The sequence below is a fragment of the Capricornis sumatraensis genome, chromosome 11, assembly GCF_032405125.1.
Source record: "Capricornis sumatraensis isolate serow.1 chromosome 11, serow.2, whole genome shotgun sequence".
Lineage (NCBI taxonomy): Eukaryota > Metazoa > Chordata > Mammalia > Artiodactyla > Bovidae > Capricornis > Capricornis sumatraensis.
The window spans coordinates 43,340,699-43,353,252 of NC_091079.1; positions in this window are offsets into that span (position 1 = coordinate 43,340,699).

The window sequence follows — 12,554 nt, forward strand, 5'->3', positions numbered from 1 at the left end:
ACCCACTCCAGTTTTCTTGCCTGGAGAATTCTGTGGACAGAGGAGCCTGGTGGGCTATACCATGGGGTCACAAGGAATCAGACATGACTGAGTAACTAACACGCAAAGTTTGCTTTATTTTCGATGCTGGCAACCATGTTAGTGGGGTGGTGGTGTTCTTCCAAAGGCAAACTCCGCCCCGCCCCCGCCCCCCCCCCGCCCCCCCACTGACAAACGGTGGGCAAGTGTTGAGGGAGTGGGTTATATGCAGAAACAGCATGGTCAGCTCTGACAGCCATCTTGAAATTAGTCATGCAGTCTGACAGTTTTTAGCTCCAGGGAAGTTTGTTCCTGTTTCCTTGAGGCCAGTTCTCAGAACTGTGGCAGCTTATGTCAAGGAATCCATCAGCAAAGCAGAAGCTGAAGGAGGTGAAGGTTTGATCCCTGGGTGGGGAAGATCCCCTGGAGGAGGAGTGGCAACCCACTCCATTATTCTTGTCTGAAAAAACCCATGGGTAGAGGAGCCTGGCTGGCTACTGTTCATAGGGTCTCAAGGAGCTGGACACGACTGAGTGACTAAACATGCAAGCAAAGCGTTTATTTCATTGCTACTTTATTTTGTGGCTCCCATGCATTTATTCTAATGGTATTTTCATCCATTAAAATTGATTGGATTGGATCACAAAATGCCAACACTTCCACTACCAAGTTCAGCTCTTGAAGTCTCATATCTCCCTAGTTAGTCTTTCAGTGACATGATTAAAAAAGTTAAATTGGAAACAATTCCACTTACAACTGCCAATGATCAGAGAACTCTCCAATTGGCTATAAGTATGTTGACAAACAGCACTAAATGAAGCAAAAATGCTCCTAAAGGCTGTTAGAGCCCACAAAAATATTGGCCAAGATGGTTTCCTTATGTATGAACCACAGTTTGAAAATCAATTTGAGTGCATAAAATTAATAGATGCTTGTTCCTAGGGGAAAAAAGCTATGACAAACCTAGACAGAGTATTAAAAAGCAGAGACATCACTTTGCCAGCAAAGGTCCATGTTGTCAAAGGTATGGTTTTTCAGTGGTCATGTACAGATGTGAGTGTTGGACCGTAAGCAAGACTGAGTACTGAAGAATTTATCCTTTCGAACTGTGGTGCTGGAGAAGACTCTTGAGATTCCCTTGGACTGCAAGAAGATGAAACCAGTCAATAATAAAGGAAATCAACCCTAAATATTCACTGGAAGGACTGATGCTAAAGCTCCAATACTTTGGCCACCTGACGTGAAGAACTGAGTTATTGGAAAACACCCTGATGCTAGGACAGATCGAAGGCAAAAGGAGCAGGGGGCTGACAGAGGATGAGATGGTTAGATAGCATTATTGACTCAATGGACATGTGTTTGAGCAACCTAAGCGAGATAGTGAAGGACAGAGAGGCCTGGTATGCTGTTTATGGGATTGCAAAGAGTCAGACATGACTTAACTACTGAAGAACAACAATATATTAAAAAGTGATCCTAACAAAGATTTCCTCTGGCATTTCAATGAGAAAATAGCCCAATATCAAAGAGCTATCAGATAGTATAAGCTGACAAAGAGCTTCTGAAAGAATCCTTTGGTTAAAAAGCTGACAGAGATCATAGAAGTCCCAGCAAAATTACAAATGAGCCACAGCATCCTTTGTGTACTAAAATATTTCATGTGTCCTCTAATATTTCAGTGTAGCCATTGACAATAAATGTTTGAAAAGCGTTATTTAATGAAGTCGAGAGACTAAGTTGCACAGAATAGATTCCCTAAGTGTGATGATGTCACCACATATCCTTTGTAAGTGGTCCAGTTAAATCTGCCTTGCTCTTGGATCTGATTGGTCTACCAGGGATGCTCCAGGGAGGTCATATGTGTACAGAGACAAAATAATTTTCTCCATGTAAATATGTTCAAGTATTTAAGAAATGCCATGTGCCGTTGCCCTGGAGGTTCACTGTCAATTTACAGTCAAAATTGAATTTGACCCTAAAGCAATCTTTTTCATTTACTAATGATGGCAGCTGGTCTTTAAATGTGTCTGGTTATTCAACGGTCATGAGCAATGGCTCTGACCGCTAATTCACAAGGCCCTTAGAAAGAATGAGCCCTGCTACAAAAAGTCTATGGATGCGGTTTCTGCCTGGATCACCCCATGCCTTCGTTAAACAGGTATATTTGTGTTTCAGGTCTATTCTTCTTCCTCTGCTCAAGTTGAGAAACAGAACTGCTAACCCTTCATGCTATGTACTTTGCAATCTATGTTTATAATGATGTCCCTGAGACAAATCTGGCTTTCTACAACCTCCGCACAATAATTAAAGGAAAACGCAGGTAGTATCTACCTAATACTGGATGAATGTTGTCTGTTTTCACCGTTCAGTTGCTAAGTCATGCCTGACTTTTTGCGACCCCGTGGACTGCAACACACCAGGCTCCTCTGTCCTCCACTGTCTCCCGGAGTTTGCTCAAATTCATGTCCACTGGTCACTGATGCTATCTAGCCATTTCATCCTCTGTCGCCCCGTTCTCCTTCTGCCCTCAATCTTTCCCAGCATCAGGGTCTTTTCCAGTGATCCAGTTCTTAGCATCAGGTGGCCAAAGTATTGGAGCTTCAGCTTCAGCATCAGTCCTTTCAATGTATATTCAGGGTTGATTTCCTTAAGGATGGACAGGTTGTACCTTCCAGAAACTGACGGCATTTGGGAGGCAAATCAAAATCACACAAGAAAAATAAGAATCTTCCTCTTGAGGCTGTGTCATAAGAAAATTGGGTTCTTTTCATTCCCTCCCATGAATCATGATGTAAACAAATGCAAAGATACAATGATATACTATAGATTGATTTACTATAAGCTTAATATATGTTAGTTAAAATAAAGAGATGAACTGTCAATTACTCACTATTTCTCATAGGGCTATGGGCTTCACTGGTGGCTAGGCTGGTAAAGAACCTGCCTGCCAATCCAGGAGACACAAGAGATGCAGGTTCAATCCTTGGGTTTGGAAAATCCCCTGGAGAAGGAAATGACGACCCAATCCAACATTCTTGCCTGGGAAATTCCATGGACCTGGCAGGCTACAGTCCATGCGGTCACAAAGAGTCAGACATAACTGAGTACACACACACTCACACATTATGTTAATATATTCTTACACGTTTATGTAGCAGCAATAAAATCATTTGTTGAGGGAGAAAAAAAAATCAGTATCTCCCACATCGGGAGTTATTTCCCTCAAAAGTTTCCTTAGAAGAATATTTGCCCAAATTAGCACATTCCTGAAGCATAACCCTTTCATTCATTACCAAGACACAGTCTCTCTTCTTTAAAAGTACCATCTCATTGACATCTCCGTAAAGTCATTTAATGCACGGTCACTGGTCAAAGTCCAGCCACAAACGGGAAGCATTTACGCTGGCTGACAGAATATACTTTGCAGAATTTTATAACAAAGCTCTAAGAGTAAATAAATGTGACAAATTTTCCAGCAAAAATTCTTATTTATTTGTAATTTTGCATATTTGTTGATGTGTTTGGGGTTAACTTGGCCTAAATAAAGTTCGATATTCATAAACATTGAAGCCTGAGCCCACATAAAAGATTTTTTCTTTCCTTCTTATGCTTTTTATCCTTTTTAAAATCTGAACAAATCATTTATTTTTAAATCACTACTATTCTATAGAGTTATTTAGCATTCCATAACTCTTGCTGAAAACAAAATTCCATCTACTATTAAGTAATTAAATTAACAAAAGCAAAAGGCATACTATAATTTTTTGTTGCTGATGTGATAAACACAAAGGAAACAATACATTATTCTATAGTATCACTTTCTTGCCAACACATTTTAGAATTATGTTAAATTTCTTAGGAGAAAATGATACTAGGAAATAGTTTCTAGAATCTGCCTTTATGTCCATCAAATGTACTGGAAAGTTGACAGAATTTCTCAGCACCTTTACAAATATTTTCATTCTTCTAACAGAAAAGTAGAAGTCCTGATAGAGACCAATAAAAAATAATAAGTATCATAGAGATAAACAGAACATTCAAAAATATATTGAAAAAATGCATGAACTGAGTTATTAATAGCATCAACTAGATTTATTTAGTTAGATTTTTGTTTTGTTCATATCTTCTTAGCATAAGCTTGCTCTGACTGTGGAATTCTTTTAGGGAAAAAACCCAGGAAGAGTCATGGACCCCTGACATTAGTGAGAGCTCTGTGGTCTGAGAAAAAGTACCTTTGAGGGAGAAGGGAGGAGAACTGGGCTGTAGGTCAGGTCAAAAGAGTTTAAACAAAGGTGTAAAAAAAGAAATACCATTTCAGAGTTTGCAGTACTCTCCAGAAAATGCCAGAGCCTCTGGAGGGTAGGGGGCAGGGATAAGGTGTGGTCTGGCTCCTTTCAAACCACAAAATCACAGGAACCAACTTTCTTTACATTTTGGAAGGAACTAGCAGTCACACCAACAACAAGGACAATATTTAAGTCTAAAGTTCATTTTAAATAAGTACATATGGTTAAACAAAACGATCTGACTTAACAGACTGATAGTCGGCACCAAAGAACATAGAGAAAACACAGGGGAGAGACAGTCCCCGCCTCCCTGGGAGAGCAGGGCTATTGTGAACTCAAGGCCCTGTGGTCACTCAGCCTTGTCTCATGGTCTGGAATACAGCCAGCATGCAAAAAAAAAAAAAAGTGGGGGGAGTTGTGGGGAGCAAGGCTGTTAATGAATAATGGCTAGGTAGTTATGCAATTAACAGAAAGGAGCATTAATAATTGTAAATACTGCAGAATACAGATTTGGCTTAGCATTAAACATGGATTAGGTAATAACTAATTGGAAACAAATGTGTGGGATTTTATATAGTTGGCTCTCTAAAGCTTGTGTTTGTGCGTGCTAAATCACCTCAATAGCATCCAGCTCTTTGCGACCCCATGGACTATAGCCCGCCAGGCTACTTTTGTCCATGGGATTCTCCAGGCAAGAATACTAAAACAGATTGCCATGCCCTCCTCCAGGGAATCCCAGGGGTTGAACCTGCGTTTTTCACGTCTCCTGCACTGGCAGGTGGGTTCTTTACCACTAGCACCATCTGGGAAGCCCCTTTCGTGCTTTTCCCCTATAAGTATTTTCCTCTCTTGATATAAAAGATACTGAATAAATCCAGAAACTGGAAAAATCCTATTTTACCCTTCAGCTGTGACCTCATTAATGTCCAGAGCATGCCTACCTGTTGCACAAAATGTCCCTCCATTTCCAAACTTCTGAGTCTTGAAATGCCAACATTTCATGATTAGGAGGAAATGGTCACACTGCAGATGCTAAGAAACTCTGGCAACCTCATTAACTAGAGCAGCTTTTGGAGAACAAAGCATTTCCTGCCGCATCAGATTCAATTTCTCTTCTGTCTTTCGTGGGATCCTGCAACCCATTCAGCCAATCAGCTTTGTTTCTGTAAATTCACAGCAAGGTTTTTCCACAGTTCACTGTGTGTGGGAGATACATCAGTGTTTGCTGAGGCAAAATCTTCAGAAAGAGACTCAACGTGTAGGATACATTCTGCAGAGTGAGAGGACATCTAAAGTAAGATGTCAGCTTCCACCCTTCCTACAACGTACTTCCCCTTGTCTTTTTTAAAAATATTAGTTACTTGATTTGGCTGCATCAGATCTCAGTTAAGGCCCGTGGATTTCACTGCAGCATGCAGGATCTTTCATTGCAGCACTTGGCCTCAGTAGTTCTGGTGCAAGGGTTTCCTTGCTCCCTGGTATGTGGGATCTTAGTTCCTGGATCAAGGATAGAACTTGTGTCTCCTGCATTTCAAGACAGATTCTTGACCACTGGACCTCCAGGAAAGTCCCTAATTCACTTTGTCTTTTCTTTCAACCTCCTTCTCACCACTAGCCCAGGCCTAAGGGCAGCGGTCTTCAGCTGGAAGAAGGTGGACACTGGCTGCTCTGAGGCAAATCCTCGTCACTGGCTGCGGGAGGGGAACCACACGGCCAAACAACTTTGCCCTCTGAAAGTCCATTTTGCACACTCACCGCCAGAAGTGTCACATTGAACCACTTTTCCTGATGGGAGTGTGCCATATCTTTGGTGGTTTAATGCATGAAAAAAAAAAAGAGGAGGTAGAAATAGATTCAAAGGAAGGAAACCCTTTTTAGGAAACCCACAAAGAGTCAAGTCTTAGAGGAGTGCAGGAGTGAACCGTGGGCTACATTGGTTATTCAACTGGGAAATGGTGTGAAGGTGGCAAGCTTCGAACTGATTTTTTAAAAGCAAAAACCCAATACGTGGTGAATAATGAGGATATAAAGTCTCTGGTTCTTAAATCAACTGTTTCAGTTTTCATGCTGACCTATTTCATGTAAATGTTTAGCACAGATCAATTCAATTCAATTAATTTTAAATATTACTGTTTCACAATGAAAGATCCTGTGGAAACTTAGAGAATTAAACAAAATAGGAGAAAAGAGTATGAAAAGTGAAAATAAGTTCCGATGCTGTTTGCTTTCTTCTCACATTCTATTTCTAGATACCTTTCATAGAAAAAATATTTCGTTTCTGACACATACTTAGCATCTTCTAGCCTTCTATGTCAACCTTTGAAATCCTTCTTTTGCCACAAAACCTTTTCATGTGCTCCTTTAAAAGTTTTTTATGATAAAATATTATTTTTTTAAAGAAAAGCCACAGTGAGCAACACGCATTTTCATTTATGGGGTTCTGGCTCTGAGCTGTCCACAGACTATCTTGATTATTTGTTAAGAACTTGAGGCAAGAACATATCGGTGAATTTACAGCACTCTGTCCTCTGATGCCATGTAAGAATAACTGTAGTAGTATCTTTACATGGGAATGCTTTTGCTTTCAGATCTCCTCTAGCTTTAGGAAAAGAAAGTGAAGTCACTCAGTTGTATCCAACTCTTTGCAACCCCATGGACTATAGCCTACCAGGCTCCTCAGTCCATGGCAACTTTTCAGGCAAGAGTACTGGAGTGGGTTGCCATTTCCTCCTCCAGGGGATCTTCCCAATCCAGGGGTTGAACCTGGGTCTCCCACACTGCAGGCAGACGCTTTATCAGCTGAGCCACCATGGAAGCACCCTTCTGAGGGTATAACTGACATAAAAGCTTTCAATTCTGGTGATATAGAGTTCTGTGTTTGCAATTGGTTTTCAATACCTCAGGTTAATAGGATTCTAAAAAACATTCAGTCTATTTTTGGACGTTTTAATTTGTCAGAAATTGTCTAGGCTGTCCCCACTAACAAGACACTGGGCTTGGCAATCTGGGAGACTCTCTGAAATCTGAGAGTTGAGACAAGTTCTCAAAATTGTACTAACATGAAAAGAAGAGGAAAAAAATTTTTTCCAAGAATCTAAGAGGGAATCTGAATTACAATAAGCCTCAAATGACTCAAGTATTTATAGACTGAACGAGAAGGGGCAGATGTCAAGAGAAATAAAAGAGAGAAAAAAAAGAAATGGAAATACATGTGGGTTTCCATGGTGGCTCAGTGGTAAAGAATCCTCTCGCAATGCAGGAGACCAGGTTCGATCCCTGGGTTGGGAAGATCCCCTGGAGAAGGAAATGGCTACCCACTCCAGCGTTCTTGCCTGGGAAATCCCATGGACGGAGGAGACTGGCAGACAGCAGTCCCTGGGGTTGCAAGAGTAGGACACAGCTGAGCAACTAAACCACCCTAAGGAAATACATAGAGACTGTGGCAAAAAGAGAGGAAAGGACAAAGTGAAATTACAGACAAAACCTAGAGGAAGAGCCCAAACAAAGGGAAGCAGCCTTGAGAAAGGAATGGATGTCGCAATAGTTTCATGCAAAGGAGTATGATGAGCAATTTGGGGACGCACTCTTCATTTCACGTGTGTTATCTGGTTGTGATGTGCCATTCAGAGCTTTTGGGTGTTTTTCATCATAGAATCTCTTTTTCTTATAGATATACCAAGTGAAAAAATAAGATCTCTTTAAATAAATACTTCTACCGATTTACTTAGAATCACAGCTTGAGAATCTCATAGTTTTTTTTAAAAATGAATGTCCTAGGGATAAATAATTTACTTCCAAAGGGGCAAACATTGATAATTTAAAGAGAAAAGTTTAAATCCAATCTCTTACTTTGGGTTCCTACAACAGGGTTTGTAAGTGGGAGGTTGATAAGAAGAGAAGTAACAGGGACTTTCCTGGTGATACAGAGGTTAAGACTTCACCTTCCAAGGCAGGGGGTGCAAGTTTGATCCCTGATTGAGGAGCTAAGATACCACATGTCTCAGGGCTAATATATATATATATATATAAAACAGAAGCAGTATTGTAACAAATTAAAAAAAAACTTTAAAAATGGTCCATGTCAAAAAAGAAAGAAAAAAAGGAGAAGTGAGGAACAGAAGGAACTCAATAAAGAAGGAGAAACCGGGAGACTATGCTTGGGTGAGGGTGTGCCTGTGAGAGGCCTCCTGGAATTTTCCAGCTGGGTACCCACAGGATGTGCACCCACCAGCTGCCACCACTCCCCGACTCCCCCAACCACCCGAGGGGTGTTCCTAGGAGTGCTGAGTCCCCTGCATTTCTCAGCTGTGTCTATATCTGGGCTGAAAAGGCTTCTGTTTCTTAAACAAATAAACAAAAAGGCCTGAGACAGGAAAGCAGAGATGGACAGAGGGTGATGGAGATGGATGCAGTTGGTAGCCTGCAGACTGTTCTCTAGAGCTGTGGATAAAGTCAGAAATGCCTTAGTTCACCCTCAGGTGGCTCAGATCTACTCATGTTCCCATCAACTTATCACTGCCTCTTCAAGGTGGCAGTCGGCACCATCTCTAACAAATATACACACAGCAACAGGACAAACTTTAGTCCCCAGTCATGCAGCTCCTACCAAAGATATATCATCTTGCTCCCACGTTCCAGTCCCCTTCTAGATTTTTCTCATCCCCAGCCAGTCTTCAGCTGCTCCTAGATGGCTAGACAATTAGAAGACTCCACCTCCAGGGTCTGAGCACACGTGGTAGCTTGGTTTGGTGCTGGTGACTATTATCACTGAGCATGGGAGCACCAGGAAAGGATCTCACCAAACCACTGATTTCCAGATACACGTCCCATACCTGTGTAACAGAAGCACCAGCTAATCATGGTGAATTACCCTGGCCAGTGACTCCCTTCTTTGTTCGTCTACTAGCCTGAGCATTCCAAAGAGACCCAAGTTGCAGTTGTAGGAATAGCTTCAATTCAATAGACTTTTTTACTTTACTCCTTGAAATCTTAGCTTTCTAATCCAGAAAGATGCTCTCTTCCCCTTGCATCTTCCCGTGAGAGAGCAAGCAAGCTCTCTCCGAATTGATTGCTTTAATCCAGTCTGATCCTCTCTATGGAAGTATGCATTGCTAACCTTTGGAAAAGAGCATTTTATGAATTGCAACATAGTTCTAACTGACTGAATGAAATCGAGTTACAGCTTTCTGGACAATTCTCTTTTATCTTAATCACGTCCCTAAGGCACATGTTGACTATATATAGACAGAAATCTTAAGGAAATTCTCATCAATTATTTTGTGCAATATGGAGACGGTCCAGTTTGAAAATACATATGTATATGTGCATGTGCGCCCAGTCGTTTCAGTTGTGCCCAACCCTTTGTGACCCTATGGATCACAGGCCGCCAGGTTCCTCTGTCCATGGGATTCTCCCGGCAGGACTACTGGAGTGAGTTGCAATGCCTTCTCGACGCAGGGATCAAACCCTGTGTCTCCTGCATTGCAAACAGAGTCTTTACCCACTGACCCACCAGGGAAGCCCATGTATCTATACATGTACTGTATATCATAATTATATTTTGTCTTTTTTTTTTTTACATTTAACTAATAATTCTCCCACAAACAAATGTAATTCCATTCTACTCTAGGAATCTGAGTAACATAGAACCAACTTGAATGAGAAATGTGGCACCTGATGAAAATAAAAAATACCTAGAATACACTGATCATTTAGCTTTACAATCTGTTTCCTGTTTTTGGTTGTTTGAGCTCTTCCCTGGGCTTCAATTCTATTAGATGAGTATCTTTTAAAGTGAGAGAATGGGACAGTTACTAGGAGTTTTAGAACTCGGGTTTGCAAAACCATTTTCTTGACTTCATACCCAGTTTATTTTTTGTGTGTTTTTTATTGTTCTATATATCATTATTGACATATCTAGCAGCAATATACTGCCAACTAATGTCACTACTTTCACTTAAATCATGGCATTGTTTTAGAGGAAATTCCAGTAGGACTGTCAATTCCAGCTCTCTGATATGGGCTGTAAATGCAGTTCTTCAGCTCTAAATATACCCTACCATTGTTTCTTTTAGGGAAAAATATTCAGCAAATTGCATTTCAAGTGGTGCATTTCAAGGGATAATTAAAAGAAATAATAAGGCAAGTTTGGTTGACTATATGGAAACCATAACACAATTTAAGTCTCTGTAGATGGCACCCCACTCCAGTACTCTTGCCTGGCAAATCCCATGGACGGAGGAGCCTGGTAGGCTGTGGTCCACAGGGTCGCGAAGAGTTGGACACGACTGAGCAACTTCACTTTGACTTTTCACTTTCATGCATTGGAGAAGGAAATGGCCACCCACTCTAGTGTTCTTGCCTGGAGAGTCCCAGGGGCAGGCGAGCCTGGTGGGCTGACGTCTGTGGGGTCGCACAGAGTTGGACACGACTGAAGTGACTTAGCAGCAGCAGCAGATAGTTTCATAAGCCAATAAATCACAGGGGATATGAAACAACTTGCTAACGAAGAATTGACAGGAAAAGATCTGGAGATCATGAGTGACCACTAGCTTCCACATGTTTTATTAAAAGAGTTACATGTTTTATTAAAGTGTGGCCTGAAAAATAATATTAACAAAACTGAATTCTGGAGACTAATAATCATGAAAGAGATCAAAACCTGTCAAAGAACTATCTAAAATATTCCCTGTGTACAGATGGTAAATTCTATCAAACCTCAAGGAACAGATAATTCTGATTTCAGTTAATGTGTTCCAAAGGATAGAAAATGATTTCAAGCTTCCAAATTTATTTAGGACTTTGATATTAAAATCTGACAAAGATCAACCAAGAAAAAATTATGGCCAACTTTTGCTTATGAATATGGATGCAAAATTCTAAATAAAATATTGGTGACTTAAGATATAAACATTTAGATGGATTAAAGATGGAAACACAGCTAATGTCTCGTTTTCACCCTTTCTCTGCCCTTCTAAAATGATGTATTATAAACATACTTCAGCACTGATTGGAAGCAACTGAAGCAAAGTTCTTGCTGTTCTACGGAAAGGGGAGGTCATAGGCAAGTTGCTCACAATTCAGACAGTGGATTAATGGATCATAAATTCCTCCTGCCTGGCAAAGCCCCAGAGAGAAGTAAATTCAAGGTGTGTCTACAGAGACAGGACCATGGACCTGGCATTCTTAGCTTGCAAATGTTCTGAAGTCCCAAGACAGTCATGGAAGTAGCAGAAAGCCACTGGATCAGAAAAGATCAGGGTTTAGAGGGTGCCTGACTATAACTGCGGGGACAATCTGAGACAAGCATTTAGAAATCAGCCAATAGTAGTCTTCATATTAGTATTCTAAGGAGGATAATATTATAATTACCAAAGAAATGCCAAAGAAGTAATTGCTAAAAGACAGCTTCAATTTATTGCTAAATGTAAAATCTTTTATTTTTTCCAGGAATGGTAGGATATTCTTTTATCATAATAAAAACCCATCAGCTGCAACCATATTTTATAGTGTAACACAGCATCATACCCATTATGATAAGAATAAAACATTTTGGGGCAAGTTTTAGCCAATGCAAAGCAGCAAGAAGAAAAAACAAGTGTGAATATTGAAAAGGAAGAAATAAAATTAGCGCTATTTGCAGATGATGTACACTGCTCCGGAAATTTGAGAGAGATTACATTTTTAAATTGTTAAAAGTTAGAGAGTTGGGAAAGTAGCCAGACATAGTTAACTAATTTTAAACATATATTCTATTTTTAATAATGTTAACACTTATATAGCATGTATTTGCAAGACCTAATCTAAAGTATACTGCCTTTATGGACCATATACCACATGGAACTCCACTCAGTGTTATGTGGCAACCCGGGTGGGAAGGGAGTTAGGGAGAAAATGGATCTATGTATATATATGGCTGAGCCCCTTCACTGTTCACCTGAAACTATCACAACATTGTTGGCTAATTGGCTTACCCCAATACAAAATAAAAACGCTTAAAAATAAATGAAGAATACTAACTTTAACATCACGATATTAAGAATAGGAAATGGAGGTACAATCAAACTAAGTGATTTTTTACACAGCTAGTAGTAAGTGGAGGAGTCAAAATTTGATCCCAGGTGAACCGGCTCTAGGGACCACGACCAAGACACATTGACATATTCGAAAACAATAAAAAGATTATCTAAAAGCTGAGTGGAAAAAAAAAATGTATGTGAAATAGGCAGAACCCACAAGAATAATGAAACT